Genomic DNA, 25758 nt, shown 5'->3' with positions numbered 1-25758 from the left:
CCAAATGCATATGCATGTAACTATAATAGTTAAAGAAGAAACCATGAATTTGGGAGGGGGAGCAAGGGAGGAGTCTGAAGAGAAGGAAGGATAGAGTTGATGTAGATATCATATCTACACCATGTATGAAGCTCTAAAGAGGAAAAAGTTTAAAGATACACAAAGAAAAAGAAGAAGAAAGACAGTGTCTTTCAAAGTTAAATAATTTAGACATAAAAACTGAGTGTCGGTATGTTTATTGGAGATTAGGGAGAAATTTGTAAAAATGTCTCTGTGGACCTGTGATTTCTAATCCAACCAGGAGAGTAAAGAGAACGGGAAAATGTATTTTTTCTTGTAATGCCAGGCCTAGGGTGGAGCCAAGATTCTTTATTGCACTTGATGGATATTGTGAACTTGTCCTTAACTAGTGGCAGAGAATACCAAACAGGTTTGGGATTCTAAGCCGTTAGTAAAGCAGAGAAGAGGCTGAACCTGGAAAACATCGTGTTCTCTAATAGTTGACACAGGTCCAGAGACCCCAGGGAACTGGCATGGGATGCATGCCCATCATATGACTTTTGGCCTGGAGTCATTTCAAAAGGCCACCAGCATGCTAGAATCCATTGTCATCTCAGGCGACAGAAGCTAAGGGTGATCTACTGGGTACAGAAACTGAATGATGTTTGCGCTGGTTATCAGAAGGAGCCCCTGCCTTCTCAAGAGAGTTTCAGTCAGGAAGACCTAGCAGAAAGTCACCAGTAGATCATAAAGTACTCTCTAAGCAAGAACTATGTACAAACAGCCTCCAGGTCCAAGGGGTAGTGTGTGCTCCTAGTCAAGAGAGGGCACTGCTACTCTTCCCTTGCTCTAAACCCAGGGGGTCAGGTACAGCTGCCCCTTGAGTATGATGGGAGCCCCCCAAAACACCCCTAGAGAGTTAGAGTGGCTCTTTGTGACAGTTACAGAATTTCTATAGCTACAACCATGGGCTGAACCCTGAGAGAGGAATAGAAGAGGATAAAAGGCTGAGAGAAGTGCAAGTCACACATTTGAAGACCAAGGGATGTGACTTAAGGCATGGGGCTACACACCTTTTTCTAGGAAACTTTTCATTCTGCCCTTGAAGGCCCTTAAGGAGGTAAACAGAGAATAAGTTTAAGAGAAATACCACCAGCTAAGTGCCAGAGAGTGCAGGTTTCTCTTAAATACCAAAATCAACCTCTCTTCATGCCTTCCTTTTAGTCAAAGCTGTTATTGATGATGCCTGCGCTTGACATGAAGATTTCAGCCTGTGTTCCTGGTATAGGTCATTGGTAGACGGCTACGTAATGCTTAGGTTCATAACCTGGATATTACCAGTTAGCAGAAGAAAAGAATGGAATCATTTAGACAGAGACCTAAACGGCAATAGAAATAATCTGGAATAAATTTAGGATTATTGATGCGTCTTCTGACTCTCATCCTTATTTGCTCTTATATATGACGAGGAATACTGCCAGCAGTGCCTTCTAGAATGCAAGTAAATGCTAAGGATGTTAGCAGCAATAACTCCGATTTACCAGTCTACTTTACCAGGCCCTGGTGGCCTGTTATCTGCGGTATTGTTAATCATCCCAGGAACAAAGGTGGAAGCATATATTGACCAAGGACAAGAATTAGGTCACAACAGAGAATTCTTGTTTCCCATGCATAACATCCATGAGTGGTTTTTTCCAGTCTATTAATTATTTAAATAGTTATTATCTATGTTTGTCCTTCTTGCTTGAAATGAAAACTGCTGATCTAAGCTTATCTGCACTGCATCTTATAGTGATGTGGGGAGCTTATAGAAAATATTTTATGAAACAGGAAACAAATGGGAGGACAGAATGCCATTTCACGTGAGTTATTTCATTTAATTATGAAACAAATTACAAGCTAAGTATCTTACCTTTGCTTGATGATGAAAAGACCAAGGTCAAGAAGAGCCCTGGCTCTCATTCTTTGCTTCATTCCAGAACTTAGGATGTAAAACATAAACTCAGTATCCTGTCCATAATGCCATTCAGAAAATGCCCCATGTAGCATGACTCATTTTATTTCTCCATATGCCCATGAAATCAGTAATAATTCACTGTTACAGTGCTGATCTTACTGATGAAACATCTGTAGATCTGAGAATAAGAACTAGTCTAGATAATTTTGTGAGCCAGTGAATTTTAGCCCCAATTAAAATAAGCCTGTAGTTTTCTATGGATACCATTTCCAGCTATGGTAGCCTAGTTTTGGCCGGATGAAATATTAGAATCTGTATATTAACTTACTAGACAACATTTTGCATAACACTCAATGTGTCAAGTTTAGGACCTTGAGAGGCAGACATCATCCCAGATTCCCTTCCTGGGCCTTGAAGGTGTTTTTTCTACCTGTCTATGTGTGTGTGAAATGCATGCATGTGTACATATGTGTTTATGTAGGCATGAACACAAGTATGTATGAGTGTGTATGTGTACATGTGCATGAGTGTAGCAAGCTTTTTCAAATGTGGTCAGACTTTGCTTTGTGGGACTGCCAGCTCCCCAATAATGACGTGGAGTCTTAATATTTATGAAGCTTGGTCTTAGCTTAGGCTTGTTCCCAATTGGCTCTTACAACTCAAATTCACCTGCTTCTATTAATCTACATTCTGCCATGTGTCTTTTATCTTTTCTCAGTACTGAACGTCTGACTTGTTGTGAGTCTGGTGGCAATATCCGTATGCCTAGATTTCTTTTGAGTTTCTCTCTTCTCTGGAAAGCCTGTCTATTCCCTCTTGTCTAGCTATTGGCCATTAGACTCTTTATTAAATCAATCAAAAGGTGCCTAAGGCAGAGACATAGGTTTACAATATAAACAGATATTCCACAACATATGTATGTGCAAGTATGTAGGCTGAAGGTTTACATCCGGTACCTTCCTCTGTTGCTCCCCCCCCCCCGTTACATATTGAGAAAGGGTCTCTCACTTTAACCCAGCTGTTGTGATTGTGTAGAAGTTGTTGCAAAGTGAAAAAACCAAACTGATGAAATTATTTTATCCGTGGAAGATTGTATTACTAAATAAGTCTGGCTGTCGACAAAAAGAAATAACTTAAAGTACACATTGAGCTTTACATGTAGCTATTCAAGAGTGTGTAAGCAACAAATCAGGAAAAGAAAGAAAACTGAGCCAGTCAAATCTAGAAAAGTTTCAATATAGAGTAAAACACCAAACGGTGAAAAGACAGTGTCAAGAACAGGTTCCGATGGCATCTAAATTATCATACATAATAGTGGATTACATTGTCATACTGAAATACAGAAATACATATTGTAGCAACATAGTTCAGTTTCAGGTGTGTTAGAAAATATATACAAACTAATAAGTTATACAATAACCAATAATCTGATTCCATATAAATATTCTATAACAGAGACATGGATAAATAGTATCATTTCTATTCCACTATAGACGGCTTATATAATCATATGCAAAATTTAGACAAATAGAAACAAATGCAAAAATTTTCCTAAACTAAGATCTAATAATCTTTTATTAGAAAATAAATATTCTTATTAAATGGTTTATTCTGAGCAGCACTAGAATTCGCAAAGATTACTTTCTATTAATCACTATACCCAAAGATTTTATAAAGGAGAAAACATATGATCATTTTCAAAGATTCCAGGGAATAGCCGGCCGATGGTAGCGCATGCCTTTAATCCCAGCACTCAGAGGCAGAGGCAGACGGATCTCTGTGAGTTCGAAACCAGCCTAGTCTACAGAGCTAGTTCCAGAGCAGGCTCCAAAGCCACAGAGAAACCCTGTCTCGAAAAACCAAAAAAAAAAAAGGGCTGGAAAGATGGCTCAGTGGTTAAGAGCACTGCCTGCTCTTCCAAATGTCCTGAGTTCAATTCCCGTCAACCACATGGTGGCTCACAATCGTCTGTAATAAGGTCTGGTGCCCTCTTCTGGCCTGCAGACATACAGACAGAATATTGTGTACATAATGAATAAAAAAAAAGATTCCGGGGAATATAGACTATAATCAAGCAAAATTTGTAGAAAAATGTAGTGAAAGAGATTTTGGGAACTATAAGAGGATCTCTGTGAGAAAACAAAAGAAGGGGAAAGACCACATTGATCCATGATTTAGAAGTACTCACAATAAGACAATAAAATATTTAATATCTAATAACCAGGAATATACTATTATATATGCTGAGAAATGATAAATCTTTCCTAAATGGCATAAGAATTACAGGAATTATCTGGCTCGCAGGTTGTGTCCACTGGCACAGTAGTGGTAAGGGTGCTATAGCAGTAACCACTTAATGATGTGGGATTTCCATCTGTATGCTGTGATTGCTATTGATAGCCTTTCACTTCCCGCTTCACAAGAGGGAATTCATGCTCGGGTCTACAAACACAGTCAAAATCCTGTGAACAAACAAGTCTTAGGTCTTAGTGGAGGGAATGTTGTTTGGCACTGTATCAAACTTCCTTCTAAATATTTGATTCTATGTCCACCGACAAATGCTATTCTCAGCTTTAAGCAGGGAAACTTCTTTTTGCCTTGAACCCAGTAGTGAATCCAGATTCATTGTTGCTTATGATCCAAGAACATTTGCCTTCTGAGTGCTCATCTTTCCATAAGACATTTATATCACCCACTCTAAGGTTCAGGGGACAAAGGAGGAGACAGAGAGAATGTAAGAGCTGGAAGATAAAGAACACGGGCGTGAAATGCAATCTCCTAGGAATGGTATAGCAATTGCAATCACGATTTCAGCAGCTACAGCTGCCTGCAGCATGCCTGTAGATGGCAGGACTCACATCAGTCAGTCATAGATTGGGGAAGGGCTCATGGGTTCATGCTTCATCCTGCAGAACTATTGGCTACTGACGGATCCTGAGCAAGAGGGAGTCATTGTCTTCACTTGTGTGACCAAAGATAATTCAACCAGACTCCAATGGATAGCAATTTTATTTACTTTGTTTTGTCTTTTGGCCCTGGTCAAATCAGTGAGTTCAAAGACAAAAAGTAAACATTTGAATATAAGAAAAGGACTTGAAAAGAGGAGGGGGATTTAGCAGTGAAAAGAAGACAAGGAAGTGTTGGGAGGAAGAGTATAACCAAAATGCCATTATATACATACATGTGAAATCTGAGACCATGTGTTCATTTCCTGGCCACTCAGACACAAATACACAGAAACTATACTCATTACAACAGTGTTTGCCCAATGCCTTAGGCATATTACTAGCTATCTCTTAAATCTTAAATTAACCCATTTCTTTTAATCTGTGTATCACACAAGGTTGTGGCCTACCGAAGGTTCTGGGGTGTTTCTCCTTCAGCAGTTACAAGGTGTCTGCCTGACTCTGCCTTCTTTCTCCCTGCATTCAGTTTGGTTTTTCCGCCAACCTATTTTCTACCCTGTCATAGGCCAAATCAGCTTCTTTATTAACCAATGGCAATAAAACATATTTATAACATACAGAGGGGAATCCTACATCATATATGTACTTGTCAAAGAAAAATTTGAGATACACACACATATATGTTACACACAAACATACACACACACATACATACATATATCCATATACAGGAGGAGATATATGCAATGATATTCATTGTAACACTATCTGAAATAGAGAAAAAATAGAGACAACCTTAAATATTTATCAATTCAGCAAAATATAAATAAATGATAGCATATTCATATCATAGTATTGTTTGAAGCAATAAAAAAGAATGGGTTGATTCAAATGGATTGTTATACACAAAATGAGACAATTTAGATGCAACTGGGATATATTTTGTGCCACTTATTGAAAATATTGATACATATTTTATGGATCTAAGTAAATATAAAGGAAGCAGAATACGCAGAATTGTCATCTCTGGGAGGATGAATGGCAGAGTGAGGGAAAGAAATGAGACCACTTGTTTTTCACGTAGACATATCCTAAAATTTTCATAGCAATCATTTTATAGGAAAAAATCCACTAATGTAATAATCTTCCTTTAAATAAAGAGATGTGGACACACCCATGCCTAAAGCTGTCTTCTTGGTAGACAGTACAAAGGAAGAAATGTGTCAGTCCTCTTTCTGGGGACTAGGAATCTGCACAAAACACATATTCCTAAGTCTAATTAGTGATAACAGAAATCCACATAGTACAGAAACTTCACTAGTCTACTTATTGCTCAAGGAAGGAGGAATAAAAAATGACCCCTTTCTGTTGGATAATTTACATATGGCAGAGTGCTGGGATGTTACTGTTAGAGTGGCAGTTTGAAAAGTCTCCTAAGAGTAAGGGGCTATGGAGTTGGGCTCTAGAGACTATCAAAAAGCAGTGATGTTAGTGAGGTCCCTGAGGTGTCTTGAGGCCCTGAAGGGCTATAGCACTGAGCTAATGGTGCTGTAAGGGGAAGGAGTAGCCAGGTCAGGTACTGCGATTCCTGGGCGGCATCTTGGTCATTCATTGTTATGGGCTGGATTGTGTCTCCTGGAATTCACGTCGAAGTTCTGAACTTTAGTGCTACAGGATGTGACAATATTTAGAGAAGAAAAGTAGGTGGATTAAATCCACATCTCATAAATGTCAGAAAAAGAAGTCCAGTAGATTAAAGTCCAAAAACACAGGAAAAAGAATGCAATAATCATTTTTAAAAAGTTGCTAACAAGATAAAAAACAATAAAGTGATTTTAAAAAGAAAAAATGATTTCTTTCTTTAAAAAATCTAACAGAATAGAATAGAAAAATCCTTGATAAATTTATTTTTAAAGGAGGGAATTGCAAATAAAGATGTCAAAAACAATAATCAGGGAGCTTACCATATGTTCTACAGACATTAAAATTTAGTTAAGATGGCATCAGAAACTATTTTATGCCAATAAAATTGAAATAAGAGTGCAATAAACTTACAAGAAAAAAGTCAACTTATCACAAGTGACACAATAAGATGTAGAAACTATAAGTTGTCCTTTTATTGCTTTAACTAAGTGTGAGTATGTTAAATATGGGATCTGTGAAATTATCCCCTATGTCTATGCTCACAGCAACTCTTGTGATTCTCTCCAGGCTAACTGAAGCCGTCTGCCCATGATTCCTGCAGAGAGATGCGGCACATGTGGGCTTGGTTCAGTCAGAGTCACACAAATATTAGGTAGAGCAATAGAGTGGACACATTCGTTCAAATAAATATTTGAACACATCATATGCTTGCTCTTTCCATTGAGTGGAACTAAGCAGAGAGAATGTTATCCAAATAGCCTCGCAGAAGGAAATTGTGATGGTACTGTTTGATGATTTTCTATCCTAACACGGTTATAAAATATATTTTGCCTACATTTTCATTCTTTTATGAAATATTTTATTAAATTAATCCTAATCATACATTGCCAAACACAAATCTACATACCAAACAAATATGACTTACAAAGCTTCATTGACAAATAGCTAAATGGTGAGAAATGATTCCAGGGTGTAGAGAACTCTGGTTAGTTCTCCTGATGAAGAACATGAATTTTGCATACACACACACACACACACACACACACACACACACACACACACACACACACAAACACACACACACACACACACCTATCCATCTGGAGAATGTCTATTCCTTCCCTTGACTGAGGAGACTGATACAAACTGTAAAAAATAAGAATGTATTAATTTATCCTGGCAGTGTTTTAGCAATGTTTATTGATTGCTCACTTGTGTTACAACTTAACATAATTCTGAAGACTTCTATGTCCTGCAAAGTGCTTGCTGGTCACACTTGGGTAAAGCACCATCAAGGGCATCACCTTTTAATAGATGCACATTTTACACATAATGGCCCTGAAGCCAAGATGGCTCAATCCCATCAACACAAGAAATAAAGAGATCTAAGCAAATTTCAACTCATGATTTGGGTCTGTATTTCAATGTTCTGATTTTAGAGATTATGTAATCTTAGAGAAAATGTTCCCATTGACAAGACAAAAATGACACTCTGACATTTCCAGTTTGTTGTGGTATATCAAATGGAGTTAAGATCCTTTCTTCTCCTACTTTATTCCCTGGTGCTGGAAGGAAAACAGTGAATTTGTAAGAAGAATCCTGTATAATGCAAGGGATGATGATACCCACCTTGCTGGCAGAAGGCGACCTTTGTAAAAGAACTGATAAACATCACAGCTGCCACTGAAGTCTCAGGGCCCTCAATACTGCTGACACTCATTATCACAGGCATGGGGTGTCCCAGTTGGTGATGAGTGTCTGTGCCAGAGACTTGGACAGTGTGGGGTCTTGGTACTACTGATGTGACAAAGCAGGCCTCTGCTCCCTGGAGTGCTAGTAAGGTTGTGATGGCTAATCTTTGGGGATGAGCACAGAGATGATGTGATTTAGCTAAATAAAAATGGCAAAGAGTTGCTCAAGAGACAAGATTTCTTGTCAGTTAGATGCTCTAAGTGGAGAGAAGTGATGGGGAGAGACCTCCTGCTTCTCTATGTTCAGTCTAGAATGCTTTATTCTTCTTTTCTTCCCTCCCCTTCCCTTCCACTTTTCCCTTTACCATTACTATTAGTGTGTCTGTGTGTGTGTGTGCATGTGCACGTGTGTATACACAACACAAACACTAGGGCTAGAATGCAGACCCTCATGCATCCTAACTATGTATTTTGCAGCTGAGGGACACCTTCAGTCCTTCCCATGTTCACTCTGATTCAGACACACCTGTGGATGAGCACAAACTGCACACAGTTTTCCAGAAGTGAGACCCCTTGAGCAATTCCCTTACCATCACATTTTGTATCTTAAATCTAGTAGGAAAGTATGACTATGAATGTATTTATTCAACAGACATAAGCGAAGATCCTAATATATATGAGATAATAGATAGCTCTTATCTTCAACTGGTTCAAAGTCTACAAATAGAGTTACAGCTTGCCTTAGTGCTTTTAGGACATGATAACCTTGGCTGGGTCATTTGAGAGAACAGAGTTCTCCATTTTTTTCTGGAGGTTTGGAAGCCCAGCATCAGGTGTAGGTCTTCCTGCTTCATTTTCCCATGGAAGAGTGGACGAGAACTCACTCATTCCTGAGGCTGCCCACAAGAACTCCATCCTGACTTAATCCCTTCTTAAAGACCTCAACTCAACATTGTCACAGTGGCCATTGTGTTGGGGTGAGGGAGGGGGACTGAACTATTTCAAGTATAACACATATAAAGTGGAACTCGCATATAGCTGTTATACATATATTGGTAGGCTAGAGATCAAGAGAGCTTGGGGACAGAGAGGCAAGTAATTTGCTTCCTCTCCCTGCTTTAGGGGATTCAGAGGAGGCTTTCTGGATGAAGAGGTATCTAAACTGACACTTGGACAAATAAGATTTGGGCAGATATGGTGAGGGGAACAAAACCAGCATGCGGTGTTAAAGGGAACTTGGCAAGCTGGGAATAGCAAGGTGGGGATGAGAAGATGGGATGTAAATGCTGAGGTCTGAGGCCAAAACAACTTTAACCAAGCTCCTAAAGGACTTTGGGCAGTAAACTGGGGAAAACCTTTTGGTGGTCAAGCCAGTGACATGATCAGATAATAGTTTAGATCCCTACTGGATGTGTGCATGCATAAGCATAATAGAAGATGGACCTCATAATGGAGAGGAACTAAGACGGTCACTCTTGCTCTTCAAAACTAATGCTTGTGAAATGAAAATCTTGGGGAGCTGCAGGGAAGAAAGGAGTGCCCAGCAAGCCGGTCACACCAGCCTGACAATGGGAGGCTGACAGCTGTTTCAGACACTCCGCTGACACCTGCCATGGGCATGGGAGGGGGCTTCTGGCTGCCTCTTGCCAAGGGACAACTTACCAACTGCATAAAGCTGTGATTGGCAGATGTATGAATGCCAGGATGGAGCAAGGGGTTACAGCCTACTGTCATCTTCAGGAGCCTAGAGAAGCTGACAGCAAAGAGCACGGAGGCCAGCCTTAGCTGGATAATGACAGCATTGGTGGTTGTGGAGTAAGCCTGGGCCTGAGGCCAAATGAGTTGGCAGCATAGGCCTGGCCTTGGCCTTGGCCCCCCTCCTCTCCATCTGTCTAGCAGGAGGTGTTAGCCTTTAAGGGCACCAGCCTTCTAAGCTGGCACTCCAGGAAAAGGGGAAGGAGCCACATATGATGTGAGCTTATGGGTGAGACTGTCTAAAATATTTAGAAACAGGCATGGTGTGGCCAGAGGGATGGATCGTTTAAGCATGGTGTAGGTCATTTCCTTGCTTTTCTTTCTCTTTGCCTCTGTTCCTCTTAATGGCTGCATATATCAAGACAACTCTAATAGGGAATGGGAAAGAAAATCAAATCAAAATGCCTTAAGCCAGAGCCCAAGTGAACTTCTCAAGTAACTGAAACATCTAGTGGTATTTTAAGGCATAATAAAATCAGGATCATCTTTAGGATAATCCCACGGTTTTCCAAGACTTAGAGTGTGTCAACTGCTTTGTATTCACGTAAGGAAAAGAAAAGGCATTTTTCTTTTCAGAGAAGGCAGAGTTCTAAATTTTGACCCGATTTTCCAGGTTTGGATCATTTTCCATCTGTCAGAAACCACAATAGTTAGCTTGGGCAGTGGAGTCCCTGATCTACTAGGTTGACATTCTAGGCTCATGCCTAGATTGGGAGAACAGTGTTTGTTTGTTTTTTTTTTGTTGTTGTTTGTTTTGTTTTTATGTCATTTGCTTAGTTGGATGTCATTTCTGGTCAGAGGGTGAAGAGAGCAAGCCAGACAGCAGTTAGACCCAGCCTCCCTGACTGGCTTACGGGGCTGTGTAGAGTAAGAGTAATGATCTCCAGGGAGTATTTCCTAACGATAATGGTGAGGAGGTAAACCATCAGTGGTACTTTATGAAGAGAATTACATCATTTGGCATAGGGGTTCCTCAAAGCTTTTCTTCAGTTAATAGGTCCTTTGGTAGATTTGGGATACGGGATCACTAACGGACACACTCTAAGAGGTTCAGTCAATTATTGTTAAGTTCTAGCTCCTAGCTCTGGCAAAAGTATAGAGAGTAAATCTCTCAAAGCTGAGAAGATGGCTCATTAGGTAAGAACACTCGAGCAAGCGTGAGGGCGAGCTCAGATCCCCACCATCCATGTACGACATATGCACGTGGCTCAGCATACTTGTAACCTCAGCACTGGGTGTGGCGGGAAACAGATGGGAGCATCAGTGCCGTCAGCTGAACAGCCAACCTAGCTGAAAAGAACAGTAAGCTCCAAGTTCTCTGAGGAAGTGGAGAGAAGAAAGAGAGATGGAACAGGACACCAGACATCCTCCTTTTGCCTACTTTGATATAAACACCTGCACACACACATGTATACATGTCGTAGTAGGAGTGGCGGGACTGCGTCCCCAGCACCCCGGCCGCCTGCTAGCTTATGCCCTGAAATAATTACACGGACACTGTATTCTTTTAAACACTGCTTGGCCCATTAGCTCTAGCCCTTACTGGCTAATTCTGATATCCCAATCAACCCATCTCTAATAAACTGTGTAGCACCAGTCTTACCTGGAAAGATTCAGCATGTCTGACCTGGCGGCTTGCTTCATCGCGTGCTTCTCAGAGAGCAGAGCTATCGCGTCTGCCTTGGAGAGGGGAGCATGGCGTCTCTCTGAGCTCACTTCCTCTTCCTCTCAGCATTCTGTTCTGTTTACTCCACCCACCTATGTTCTAACCAATAAAATGGGCCAAGGCAGTTTCTTTATTTTTTAACCAATGACCTTCCTCCATCATTTCCCCTTTTTCTGTTTAAACAAAAAAAGGAAGGCTTTAACTTTAACATAGCAAAATTACATATAACAAAACAGTTATCAAGTAAAAATTACAATATTTATATCTATTTTATCTTTATCATAACTAAGGAAAACTATAACTATAACTAACTATTCTTCAACTCCATTAAAGACTCCAGAAAGATACAATATTACCTAAGCAAACAAGAAATAAGCAACTTCCAAACTCTAGAAATGACAGAGACATCTTGCTGCCTGGACAGTCACCCAAAGTTCCTTTGTACCGTTGGGGCATCCATCTTTGGCCTACAGGCCTATAGTTTCCAGCAGACATTTCCATGAAGCAGGAAATTTCAAAGTCAGTTCAGTCACTGTCTGTTGTGTCCTGTAGAATGTCTCGCAGACTCTTTCATGAATCAGGAACCCCGAAAGACCATTTCACCTTTAGGCAAGTTCAGCAGTCCTCTCTGCGGGTTCTTTGTATCCAGTTTATGCATCAGTTCAGGCAAGAGCAGTTTCTTGCCCAAATGGCTATCAAATTCCGTAAGGATCCTTTTTGATGTCCATCTTCCTCTTGAAGTAGATTGGTTCTGCCAGGAGCAGAGTGTCTGTCTCATTGTCATTAAAAGCCCTAAGTTATTAAAACATTTAAAATTCCATATTCTATAATCTTAACATTTAAAATGCAATATTCTATAATCTTTGAAAGATATGAAGAATGCCTATCTAAAATATATCTATGTACATCTAGAAAATCTTAACCAACATGACTACAAACTTGACTATTATTTATAATTATCCATTAACAACCTATATACATTACATTTTTACATGAACTACACAATCACAATACCCTAATCAATATCAAAAATATATATACATATAACAAAATTGACCTTAAATCTCTATCAATAAAGCAAAATCTATACTAATGCAAATTATTCATATCTATATCATATCCCCCTTTAAATGTAAAAGAACATTTGTAAACCATATTTGTGAACATGGGCACAGTTTTTTCTCTCCAAACTGCTTCCTGCTGAATGGGGGCGTCATTAATTAGGTCTTTCATGGTATAACCTGTGTACTAGTTTTATCTCAGTTGGCAGTTGAGCGAAGCAATTTTCTGAAGGTGTTCACAGCAACCCTTCAGGAGGGCATGGTCCATCATACCATATTGGGATAGAAGCAATCCACATACTCTCACCCTCTGTGAAAACAAAATAAGAAACTCCTTTCCAAAGCATCATATTCTTAGATCCAAATTTCAAAGTCAAGGCATTTTCAAAATATCTATGTTGGATTAGTTCAGCAGCATTTATAAACAAATATCTTTTAGCAGCTGTTGCTCCTTCCTCAGCATTCAAACAATTCAAAGAGAGCATAATAGCATACAGTATCAAGATTCTCTGTGTATTTTCCATCTTTGCGTGCTTTATTTTAACCTCTATTTTGTTTATTTTTACTTTTATTTTTTGCTTTTTGAGACAGGTACTCTGTATCTTTGACCTGGAATAACTCTGTAGACCAGGCTGTCCTTGAACTCTCAGAGATCCCCCTGTCTCTGCCTCCCAGGCATTGGGATTAAAGGTGTACGCTACTACACCTTGAACTCACAGAGATCTGTTTGTCTCTGTCTTCTAGGCACTGGGATTAAAGGCGTGTGCTACCACACCTTGAAGGTCATAGATGTCAATCTACCTCTTCCTCCCAAGTGTTGGGATTAAAGGTGTGTACTACCACACCCAATGACTCTCTTTCTTTCATTTTTTACTTTTAAGAACTTTAACTTTTAGTTTGCATATATTTTTAACACACTGTAAGCCATTTAAACATTTTCTTTGACTTTGAATCTTTCTTTTACTGTATATGTCTCTTTTTTGACCACATGAGTCTTTAATTTACCAAGCAATATCAGTAGGACTAAAGCCGTGGCTTTGACGGCTGGATCCAGCCCATTCCTTAGCTTTCCAGCCTCATGGCTGAGGTACTGGCTGTAGCCATGTTTACTGCCACAACTCTATGGCATTTCAAGGTCCCTGCCAGCAAGCGAACTTCAGCAGCCTGTGCTTGCAAACCGCACGAACCGCCTGCGTAAAAGAGTCAGAGTTTGCCCTGGCAGGACAGCCCAGAAAGCCGGCATTTTTAAACGGCGCAGCTTTTTTCCTGCTATGGCTGAAAACTGAAAAGCATGCGTTCAGCTTTTCGTCAACAGAATGCTGAGAGGAAGAGGAAGTAAGCTTAGAAGACGCCATGCTCCCCTCTCCCGGGCAGACGCAATAGCTCTGCTCTCTGAGAAGCACGCGATGAAGCAAGCCGCCAGGTCAGACATGCTGAATCTTTCCCAGTAAGACCGGTGCTACACAGTTTATTAGAGATGGGTTGATTGGGATATCAGAATTAGCCAGCAAGGGCTAGAGCTAATGGGCCAAGCAGTGTTTAAAAGAATACAGTGTCCGTGTAATTACTTCAAGGCATAAGCTAGCAGGTGGCCGGGGTGCTGGGGACGCAGCCCCGCCACTCCTATTACTACAGAATGGCCCCAGGCTTCTGCTACATATGTAAGTAAAAGAGGAGCAGATACAAGGGTATCTGAGTTTAAGACTCTACAGGAAAGGCAAATGATGCAGGTATCAAACTCCACTAACGCCAACCCAGGTTAGGTGATGAGAGTCTTATCTGAGATGCTGGCCTTGCGAATGGGGAGAAAAGGTCATGAAACAATTTGAGAAATAAATATGGTAATTAGTGATAAAATAGGCCAGGGATTCCTCCACCTTTTCAGCATGACGTTTGGATGGGAACATGGGGAGTACTGACATGATGGTAGTTGCTGTTAGTTTACTTGACAGACTGTTGCTAGTTTGAAAGAAAATGGTCCCCAAAGGGAGTGGCACTAATAGGAGGTGTGGTCTTGCAGGAAGTGTGTCACTGTGGGGGTGGGCTTTGAAGTCTCTCTTGCTCAAATTTCTCTCAGTGTGACTTCAGTTGACTTCCTATGGCCTGCAAGATGTAGGACTTTCAGGTACTTCTTCATCACCATGTCTGCCTGCACACTGCCATGTTTCTTGCCATTATGATAATGGACTGAACCTCTGAAAGTGAGCCCCAATTAAATGTTTCCTTTATAAGAGTTCCTGTGGTCATGGTGTCGCCTCACAGCATTAAAAATCTAACTAAAATACAGGCAAGATTTTTTTTACATTACCTTATTTCTCATGATTTGGCAAGATAAATTATTTTTTATATTATTTATCAAGGCTTTGAGTGTCTTACCTGTGGAGATGAAGTTAAAACATTTCCTCGCAGAGACAGACTTAAGATTAAACTGCACACCTCTTTTTACTAACACATGGATATTATTAATAGATATATTTGAGTGGAGAAGCTTGTTGGGAAGAAATAATTGAAGAAATAAATTTAAAAGTCTGTCATTTAAAAAGAATTGTGGGTCTGGCTGGGGCTGTAGCCCAGTGGAACAACATTTGTCCACAACTGCAATAACTAAGTAAATGGCAAATAAATGAATAAATAAAATTAAATTGTGATGATATATACACACCATCAATTTACCATTTTAACCTTTTAAAAATGCAATCACCATCACCCACCTTTGGACTTTTTCTCATCTTCTTTAAATGGACATCTGCACCTGTCAATAATGCCTCCCATTGCCCCTCCACCTTGTACATGTGACCTTCATTCTGTTATACTTGTTTTTATGGATTTGTCTACTTGAGGCCCTTCATGCAGTATTTGAACTTTGTGACTTGCTGATTTCACTTAGTCTGAACTGTTGAAATATACTAGAGTATCTGTCAGAATTTTTATTTCTTTTTCAAGTCTGAATAATATTCTGCTGAATTTGTATGCTGTGTTTGTTTGTCTGTTCATCCATCAATGGACAGTTGAGTTGCTTGCATTTTTTGAGCCTTGTCAATAAATGCTGCTACAAACACAAGTGTTCAGGTGTCTATCCATGGCCCTGCTTTTAAGCCTTGAGGGTATATACACCAACAAATGGCATTTTACATCATATACAGGTCTATGCTTATAGACCTGTCATAGAGACTATTTATTTAAATCCCCAAGAGCACTCCATAAGAATCCCAGGTCCTCCATGTCATTTTTAATACTTATTATTTTCTTTTTAGTCATAGTTTCCATGTGGATAGAGATACACTGATATCAGCTTGTATTCCTGGTGGTCATTTGTACATTTTCCATTTGAGAGGTATGTGTCCAGCTGTGTCGATTTGAATAAGAATGGTCCCCATATGCTCATATATTTGAATATTATATTGGTCTTGAGGGAGAGGCACTACTTAGAGAGATTGGGAGGTGTGGCCTTCTTGGGGTAGGTGTGGCCTTGTTGGAGGGAGTGTACCACTGTGGGTGGGCTTTGAGGTTTCAGAAGCCTAAGCTAGGCCCAGGGGCTCTCCCTTTTCCTGCTGCCTGTGGATCTTGTAGAGCTTCTAGTTACCTCTCCAATACCTAGTCTGTCTTCATGTCGCCATTATTCCTATCATGATGACAGTGGACTGAACCTCTGAAACTGTAAACCAGGACCAATTACAGCTTTTCTTTATAAGAGTGGCCATGGTCATGGTGTCTCTTCATGGCAACAGCACAGTGCCAAAAACAACAGTTTTTCTGCTCATCTGTCAATTCTCTTTTGTTGTTGTTGTTGTTGAATTGTAGGTGTTCTTTTCTTAAAGTATGATATAATTTCATGTGTATGAGTGTTTTGCTTGCATGTATGTCTGTGTATCATGCATGTGTCTGGAATCTACAGAATCCAGATAAAATGGAGTTACAGAAAGCTATGAGCCACCATGGGGGTGTTGGCAACAGAACAGTTCTCCATTGAGCCAACAATCCATCCCCAGTGTTCTTCATGCATTTTGATTGTAATGTCTTATTTTTCTTAACTTTTATTTTGTGTGTGTCGGTACATTGTATGCATGTGTATTCATGCACATGTGTGCCAGGTGCCCATGGAGGTCAGAAGAAAGCATTGAGTTCCTTGTAACTAACATTATAGATGATTTTGAGTGGTAGTATAGGTGTTGGGAATTAAACTCAGGTTCCCTGGATGATCAGTCAGCACTCTAAATTGTGGAGTTATCTCTCCAGTTTTAATATTAATATATTACCAGTTACAAGATGTCTATGATTAAAAAAAATTCCCTTCTATGAGTGCTCTTTTGTGTTTAGTAGTTAGTGTCCTTGGTGTTTATGATACACTTTTTTTTTGTTTTGATGCAGACGAATTTATCAATTTTTCTTTTGGCACTTGTGCTTATCACTTGAGCTAAGAAAATGATTATCAAAACCCATGTTATAAAGCTTCCCACTTTTGTTTTCTTTTAAGAGTTTTAAAGATTCTGTTCTTATGTTTGGTTTTTGATTAATTTTTTAACATTTGTGGTAGACAGCAGGAGCCCAGCATCATCATTTTGCATGTGTGCAAGCAGTTCTTCCTTGACCATTTCTTGAAGAGTATCTTTTCTCCATTGAACAGTTTTGGCATACTTGTCAAAATATCATCCGGCCATATATGTGAAGTTCATTTCTGGGTTCTCTATTCTGTTTCAGTGGCCTATATGCCTGTCTTTATGCCAGTACCGCATTGTTTTGACTAGCTTTGCAGTAAGTCTGGAAATCGTGGAGAGTGAGACCTCTAGTTTTGTTCTTTTAAATTTTATTTTATTTTTTGGTTATCTGGACCACACTGAGATTTCATATGAATTTTAGAATTGCAGAAATGTGCTTTAGCAGAGACATTGTTGAATCTCTAGACCATTTTGGAGTAGGGTCACTTCTCAAATGGGGTGAATCTTGTAAGTTGTGTGGCATGCTGTAAAAGTGTTCAGTGAACAGGGGAAACCCTGTGAGTTCAGCTCAGCAGAGGGTTGCATGGGGACTTACATAAGGATACATTTAATATTTATTTATTTGTTTGTTTGATTTACAGCCCTAAGGCAGTCTACTCTCCCTCCTCTCTTCCCATTTCCTCCCCCCACTTTCCCTTTGCCCCCTGCCTCCTCTGTTTCTGTTTCTATTTAGAAAGGGGCAGGCCTCCCATGGGTATCAATAAAGCATGGCATATCAAATCTGGATAATTCTGAGCACCAGGTTTTGGTTGTCCTTTCTGCCATTTCTCTAAGAGATTGTTTTTTTAATTTCTTTAAGAAGCTCTATCATCTTCATAAAGTTTTTTAAAGGTCATTTTGTTGTGCTTCATCTGTATTAGAATGTTAAAATAATGATAGCTGGATTCTGGTGGTGACATTGTTCTTTCTGTTATTGAATGTGTTCTTATACTCGGGTTTATGCACCTGGAGTTTAGATGACTGTAGGTCTAGATATTTACTCCTGTGTTTGTCTTTGTTGGATGGGTGTTTTGTTCCTTGGATTCTGTTTCCTCTCTGGTGGTGTGGCTCAAGTGGCCAAAAGTTCTAGTAATTAGTGAATCTTCCAGTCCAGTAGGATATCTCCACTGGTGTTTTAGGTTGGATTTATCTGGGGGAGGTTGTTTCAAAGGCACTGGTCAGTCAGGATATACTTACTTGCTCTGTTTTAGAAGGAAAGAATATTCTGCTTGCATTTATTCCCCATTTTTCTTTGAATCCTTCTCTCATCTTCTAAGACTGCATAAGTTGCTTTTAGGCTAAAAATAGTATACTTGCTATTGCTTACACTGTTAAATGCAGAAAACAGGCAGATGCTTTACAAGTAGAAAAAAAAACAATCTCTTGAGTGTGTTTTTAAGATACTGAGAAGGCCATGCTTACTGACAAGAAGGCTCTAAACTGGCAAAAATAAGATTGCCTGCACCAGTGTCATTATTTTCCTACAAATAGCCAGTGTTATTGTTTCCCTTGTCCTACAAGCAGTACAGAAGTCAAGTTTAAAGTTTATTAAGTCAACACATTGCTGATGATGAATGTGAAGGTCAGAAAGCAAAGGGTTAGGCTCAGGGCTGGTGAACTATACCTTGTAGCATAAACCTATCCCACCATCTGCTTTATAAAAAGAACATTTTGGAACACAGCCGTGCCCACTCTGCATTGTCAGTGACTACAGAGTCGAGTACTTCTGACAGACACCATATGGCCAACAAGGCATAAAATATATACTTATCGGTCTGTTACAAAGAAAGTTTGTTGACCCTTGGACTAGACTATTCTAAAGTGATGATTAAACACTTTAGTTCAGTCCTCTGAATTTAAGATGATAGAAAACAAAGGCTCCCAGGTCATTGAGAATTGACCGTTCCAGGCTGGCAACATGGGTCTGAATGAAAAAAAGATAGACCTTCTACCCATTTTGCCATGCTGTGAAAATGCTAACAGTGGATAGACCTGGAGACCTTGGTGGAAATTTGGTCTGGGAGTGTGTGACATATGAAGTATTAACCCAAAATATAAAGCACAGAATATGAAGAAGCCCAGATATCAAAGCACAAACATGAGATATATTATAGTTTTTTACTGATATGATAAGATACCATGATCAAGGAAATTTATAGAAGAAAGAATTTATTTGGGGTTTATGGTTTCTGAGGGTTAGAATCAATATCATCATATCAAGGAACACCAGGAATGGCAGGAGGCTTTAGGAATCACAAATGCTATCATGACACACCTTCTCTAGCAAAGCCACACCTTCATATCCTTCCCAAATAATGCCATCAGCTGGGGACCAAGAATTCAAACATTTGAGCCTATGTGTGTCATTCTCATTCAAAGCACCCTAAGGTCAAAGACGAGTGAGAAAAGTCTGTGAACAACCGAAAGGTTCTGTAGCTATATGTCAGTCAGTGACTTATTAAGAAACCAGGTTTCTTGAGATTAAGACTAACTGAAGATAATTTGAGGAGAGCCAGTTTTACATGATTGATAGAGTGTAGCAGAATTTGTGGTCTGTTCCTTCTGATGGCAGGATATGAAGGACTTAAGCTGCTGTCTTAGGATTTCTTTCATTTTTAAGATCAGTCACAGTGATTTTTTATTAGATGGATGTGAGTGGGGGGAGACAAATACAGTATTACTCACTTGATCTTCTCATTGTCTTTTCCATGGCATATATGGGGGCCAGAGCTAATGTAGGCAGAGGCTGCTCATTCATTTCCAGCCTCGCAGACCCAAAATAATCACACAGAAACTATATTATTTGCAATACTGTTTGGCCAATAGCTTAAGTGTATTTCTATCTAGTTCTTATGTCTTAAATTAACCCATCTCTACTAATCTGTGCATCACCATGAGGTTGTGGCCTACTTGCAAGGTTCCAATGGGCTTCCATGGATATCTTTCTCCTTCGGCAGCTACATGGCTTTTCCCTGACTCCACCTACACTTTTTGTATATTCTGTTTGGATTTTCTGCCTGACTTTATTCTGTTAGCCAAAGGCCAAAAACAGCTTTATTAACAATGGAAATAAAACATATTAACACATATAGAGAGGAATCCCACATCAAACTAAGACTGTGGTTATAACTCCATCACCCCTACTGTCACCCATGGAAATAAAACCAACTTCTTACTTTTATGCATGGCAGAGAAAAGAGAAAGGCTGGGATGGTATTCCTTAGGCGTTTCTTTTTGATTACTTATTTGTCTATTTGTGGTGAGTATTATAACCGTGGTTTCATTCTTCCAAGTGGAGACACTTTGACGAACTGAAAACAATTATTGTGGACTTGTTGTCTTACATGAATCTGTCTCTTCAACTATCATATATTTTGAGCCCAAATTTATTCTCTTTCTGAACTAGAAAAAAAAAGTTAGCATGGGCTGGATTTATCTGTTTCCAAGGGAATAAAAGCTGTCTTCAGAAACCTGCTTTGCCTTTCTCATTTCAAGTTCTATTTTTAGACAATTGCACACACACAAAATTTTAAAAACAGTACCTACCAACTTCATTATCTCTAAAAGTGTCAAGCACTACTGAACTCAGAAGTCTATTTCATAGTCAACGTTTTATCAGCATAAATTAATTTATGAGCATATATTTATTACTCATGCTTTAAACATTTACTAAACATATACCACTTGCTTGCTTCTTGAGGCACCAGAAGCACAAAAACTCCTCTTTTGAGTGGCTCATAACTGAGCTGCATGAAGGACAGATAAACAATAACAAATTTGATGTTATTAATTATTGCATATTCAGAGGATCATGGGAATAATTTTGTCATAGTTCTGGCAGCAAGATTTTTTATTAGTAATATTGCTCTAACCGTCAGGAGTAACATATTCAATAGGTGAACTTGGAAAGGAGGAAAAGCATGCTGTTGAGTAGCCGGTGAATGGATAATGAAAATGTACACACATACAGTGTGCTTTTATCCAACTGTAAAGGAAAAGGAATTCATGAAATTTGCAGGAAAATGGATGCAACTGAAAAACATTATTTGAAGTAACACAGGCTCAGAAAGACCAATAGCATATGTTCTCTCCCATGAGAATCCTAGCCTCTAGCTATTGAGTATGTGTATCCAGGTGGGAACAAACATGGGTAAAAGCCAGAAAACTATGAAGAACCCACGTGCCTGGAGAGAAGGGGACTTTGAAGTGGGGATGACAACAGAATAAGCTGATGTGGGGAATGCTGGGGTTGAAAGGATACAGTGGGGACAAGAAGGACTGAGTCTGTGTTTAGGAGTAACCATCCAAAACAAAATGTGTTTGAAAACTCTACATAACCCTTACTTTGTAAGCTAATCTAAAAAGGGGGAAATAAATATTTTTCAGTGTTGGTTGCCAGTGACAGTGGAGTCTTCCAAGAGACCACGCTAAGCAAAGGGAGTCTATTCATACTACGAGAAAGATGAGACATGGTTTGTCTCACGTTTATGTCTAGAGATGAGCATAGCAAGGTGAGGGTTGGAATTCGTTACTACTCACATCGCCATCTGTCTTCATAGTATCCTTTTTACTACGTGGACTCAGATACACTAGAGTGCTGGGTGAGTGGGCGATGGAAGAAGCCAGATGGGGAACTGGGAGGCTTGTGGTAGTCAGCTGTTTTCCTTGCCTACTCTCAGGAAAGAAAATCTCCAGCTTACAACCAAATTCGCATAAATAGCTACAATTTGCAGGGAGCCATATATGCCAGGCATGGTCGCGTGCTTTGTGTACATTACCACAGCTAATCCCCCTGATTTTTCCACACTCCCCCGACAGGAGAATTTTATTCTAGAACTCCCCATTCTGAGTCCTGTAGTAGAAGCAGTAGAGAGGGATTCCATTTGCTTTGCCATTCCAAATTCCCCTTTGACCTTGAAGCTACTTGATGCCTTCAGTTGGCAAAGCGGAGCCAGAGAGGTAGATGGCTCAGCAGGTAAAGGTGTCTGCAGCCAAGCTAAGCTTGGTTTGATCGCTAGGATCCATCTATTGTGGAGGGTGAGAACTGACTCCCAAAAGTTGTTCTCTGACTTCCACATATGATATGTCAGGAGTGCCTACACATATACAAACACCCCCAATAATAAACAAACAAATAAGTAAATGAGATAGAAAAGAATTAAAAAGTTGGTGAACTGGCTGGTTTAAACACCATCCCTTCCTTCCCTGACAAAACTGGTCACGAAGAACTTGCTTGCTTCTCGGATTTACTACTACTGGTGCCTTCCTTTCGCCTCTACAGACACAGCTGGAAAGCTGAGACTGCTCCCACCTACCACACTCTCCTACCTACTGCTCTTCTTTTGGAGTCCACTTTGCTTGTGGATTTGTTCAGAGGTCCCACTGACCTCTTAGTGCACATGAGGTATCCGTGCTACCCTGCCCCAAGGAAGCACAGTGGCTGGCCCTGTAATACAAGCACCTTGAAATATCTGCCAACATCGTTCACTGTTCTAAGTAAGGACTGGGGAGCAGGGGAAGGCAGATCTGGGTTGAACGTTTCTGAATAGTGCAATAGCAAACAAACAAACAACAAACAACCGAACAAACCAGGCATGTGTAGAAGTCCCAAATACACCACAGAGGTTTTGTTGGAGCCCCTGATCTCCCTGCTGGGTAGATGGAGACTCAGAGTCACTGTCCTTCAAGCAAGGACCTCAGGGGAAAGCGACTTGCCACCTGTGACACTTCCCGGACGCGCTCCCTTTACAAGCACCTTCCATCCAGGAGTTCTTCCTCTGGTTTATTTTTTTTTCCTCCTGAACTTTGCTTCTGTTTGTGGTATTTACACACTCTGTTTTCTCTCCTCCGTGTGTGTCCTAGGATTTGATCTAATTGTCCTGCTGTTCAAGTGTCACTCGGCATTATTATTGGGATGATGAATGGGACACAGGTCAGAGTTCAGGAAGAAGGCATCTGTTTGCTTGCAGTGCATAGTGGGAGTGCTCCGAAGTGATCTTTAATGAAAGCTTGGAAATTATTTGCCAGAGGAGGCGGCACTCCGGGGCTTCTTCCTTGGGGGGCAGAAATGGAGTGAGCAGACGAGAGGAAGGAGTACCTTTCCAGGAGGTGGCATGTTTGGGGTGCTCTTTTCTAGAGTAGGGGAGAAGATGGGGGTATGTGTGCTTGCTGCTGTGTCGCTGAACAGTGGAAGGAAAACGGAAGCTTTGGAACCGATACTAACCCTTTGCCTGTTTTGTGTACCTAACATTTCTGAAGAAGTTTCCACTCCACTTGCAAAGCCTCTCACCCTCTGGTGTCCTGTGGCCTCAGGTTACTGAGCCTTTGCGGGCTCAAATTCTCTTGCTGGATTCTCTTAAATTGACAGTTCTTCCAACGCGTAGCAGAGGGGCCAGAAGCCCCAATTGATGAAAGCCAACAATTGCTTTGGCACTGGAGACAAGTGGGACAATGGCTGCATTGTTCTTTTTTGCCCTCTTGAGTAGGCAAGAGAATTCGCCGTCGAATTTTGACACCCAAGGAGGCTGAATCCAGGGTCCATAGTGATTCACCTTACCTTCTCTCCCCATTACGTGCCTTTCTGTCCTGAAGCCATCAAAGCTGTTTGGGAGACTCCGGGGGCTGCCTACCCCACCCGTTGCTAGACAGAGTGGAGTTGGCAGGGGTGGGGGGAAGAAGGAAAGGCAAGTCAAGAAGCTCCTTTCAGCCCTGCAGCCCGGGTTTCCTTGTGGATCCCTGGGCAGATGTCACGCGCTGGCCCCTGGGATTGCTTGATCAAGGACTAAAAATATCCAAGGCAAGAAGAACGCGGTGCTACCCAAGACTGGCAGCAGAAGCGGCTCGTAGGTGGGTGGGGATCCCGCTACAGACTTCCAGCGTGCGAGAGCCCCGGAGTCCCCGAGCAGGGAGCACCTAAGCAGCGGGATTCCCCGGGCTGCCTTCCAGCAATCCCGCTGAGCCCTGGCTGCTCCCGGGGCACAACCTCGCAGGCTTCACGCCCCAGCTCTTGAGAGCAAGCTCTGTGCCCCTCTCTGAGCATGCGCGGCCCTCTCTCCGCCTCTCCGCACCCCACCATACCCCCTCCTCGCCGGCCTTTTGCTCCTTCCCTTTCATTAAACAAACCAGAGACCCCCAAACCCAAAACCAGGACCCAAAGGCGACAGGAGGCGGCAGAGGAGGCAGAACTCGGGATGATCGCTGAGGGGGATCTGTGATCCCTCGTACCCCCGCCTCCCCCCTCCGCGCGCGCACACACACACACACACATGCACACTCACACGCACGCACACACACACACACATCACACCAACACACACTCGCACACGCCCGCGCAGCGCGCTCGCCCGCTCGCTCTCCCACGCAGGCGGAATGCAGCAGCGCCCGGAGAGCTTGTCTGCAGCCGCTGCCTGAATGCACCTCGCTGTCCGCAGCCGGGCCGCCCAATAGGGCGCAAGGGAGAAGCTTGGCTGCCTGAGGTGAGTGTGGCGCCTGCAGCTCAGGGGGCAGCTGAGCCTGGGCAGCCGGGGTTGAAGGGGCGGGTTCCCGACTCAAAGGCGGTAGGTGCAGGTGGCCCCCGCCTGGCTTGCGGGTTACAAGGTGCAGATGAAGGTACTGCCCTGGTTGTTTCAGGGAGGACAGGGCGATCCCAGGGACAGTCGATTTCTGCGAGGTGCCAGATGGAACCCGAAGAAAGCTACCCCGTCCACGCTCGTAAACTTTCCTCTCCTGTCATTTGGAAAACGTGGAGACAAAGGGGGCGTGGAGGCGCTCTCTCTGTCCGGTTCCGCCCTACAGAGTGCATTCTGGGCTGGAAAGCCCAGCGGCATCGCGGGGGTGGGCGTGGGGGTCCGGAGCCTTGCAGGTAGTTGATGCCTAACCCGCCCACCCAACAGGGCTTGAGATTTCTCAGCTCCTAGCTGTAAGCGTTGCCATTAATTTGCTTCAGGCGTGGGCACCAGCCAGAGGTTCTCTTTCCTGAGCTCTAGGCACATAGTAAGGGTGTCACCTGGAGAATTGGGATAGCCATGGGCTTTCTCATGGGTACCAGTGACAGAGTTTCTAGGGTGAGGCTCGGGTCAGCGCCGGATGAATGATGAGTTACTGAAAGGCTTGGTATAATCACCTCCTAGAAAAGCAGGGCCCCAGGGTCTCTGCTCTGAGGGCGGGAGGGGAAAAGGGGGGAGGTCTATCCACACACACACACACACACACACACACACACACACACACACACACACACACTGCAGCAGCTCTAGGGGCTGGACTGAGACAGCTGTGGTGGCAGCCTTGTTGAGCCAATCTGGGAATTTATTTTTGTCCTGGATTTTTTAGCAAACACGTGTGGAATATGAGTTGGATTCGGGGTTGTTATTTGTCTTTGTGGGTTTTTTTTTATTGTTTTTTGCTTTCAACCTTTCTGTGGAGATGCTTTGCCACCTACCACCTGGTTACCTGTTACGGCTGTGTTTCTCTTCTGCACCAGGGGAAAGGTCCTGAGGAAAGAATTTCCTTTAAAAAAGCCAGCCCTAGCTGAGGCGAGCTCCCAGAGAGCAAAGGGCTTGCTGGCACCTGGGGAAAGCCTGGAATCCAAAGGCCTTCAGAGG

At 41.7% G+C, this 25758-nt stretch overlaps 1 protein-coding gene across 1 annotated transcript in view; it reads left to right on the top strand.

Annotated features, from left to right (window-relative positions):
* The first annotated feature begins 23967 nt into the window (after positions 1 to 23967).
* The window catches only part of Plppr1 (phospholipid phosphatase related 1), a 231884-nt gene continuing 230093 nt past the window's right edge, over positions 23968 to 25758 (top strand). Inside the window, exon 1 of the mRNA XM_075967221.1 lies at positions 23968 to 24630. The gene's annotated coding sequence lies outside the window, so the exon portion shown is untranslated. The remainder of the gene's footprint in view (positions 24631 to 25758) is intronic.

This window comes from Microtus pennsylvanicus, chromosome 3 (genome assembly GCF_037038515.1).
Source record: "Microtus pennsylvanicus isolate mMicPen1 chromosome 3, mMicPen1.hap1, whole genome shotgun sequence".
Classification (NCBI taxonomy): domain Eukaryota; kingdom Metazoa; phylum Chordata; class Mammalia; order Rodentia; family Cricetidae; genus Microtus; species Microtus pennsylvanicus.
This window is presented reverse-complemented; position numbering and strand designations above follow the sequence as displayed.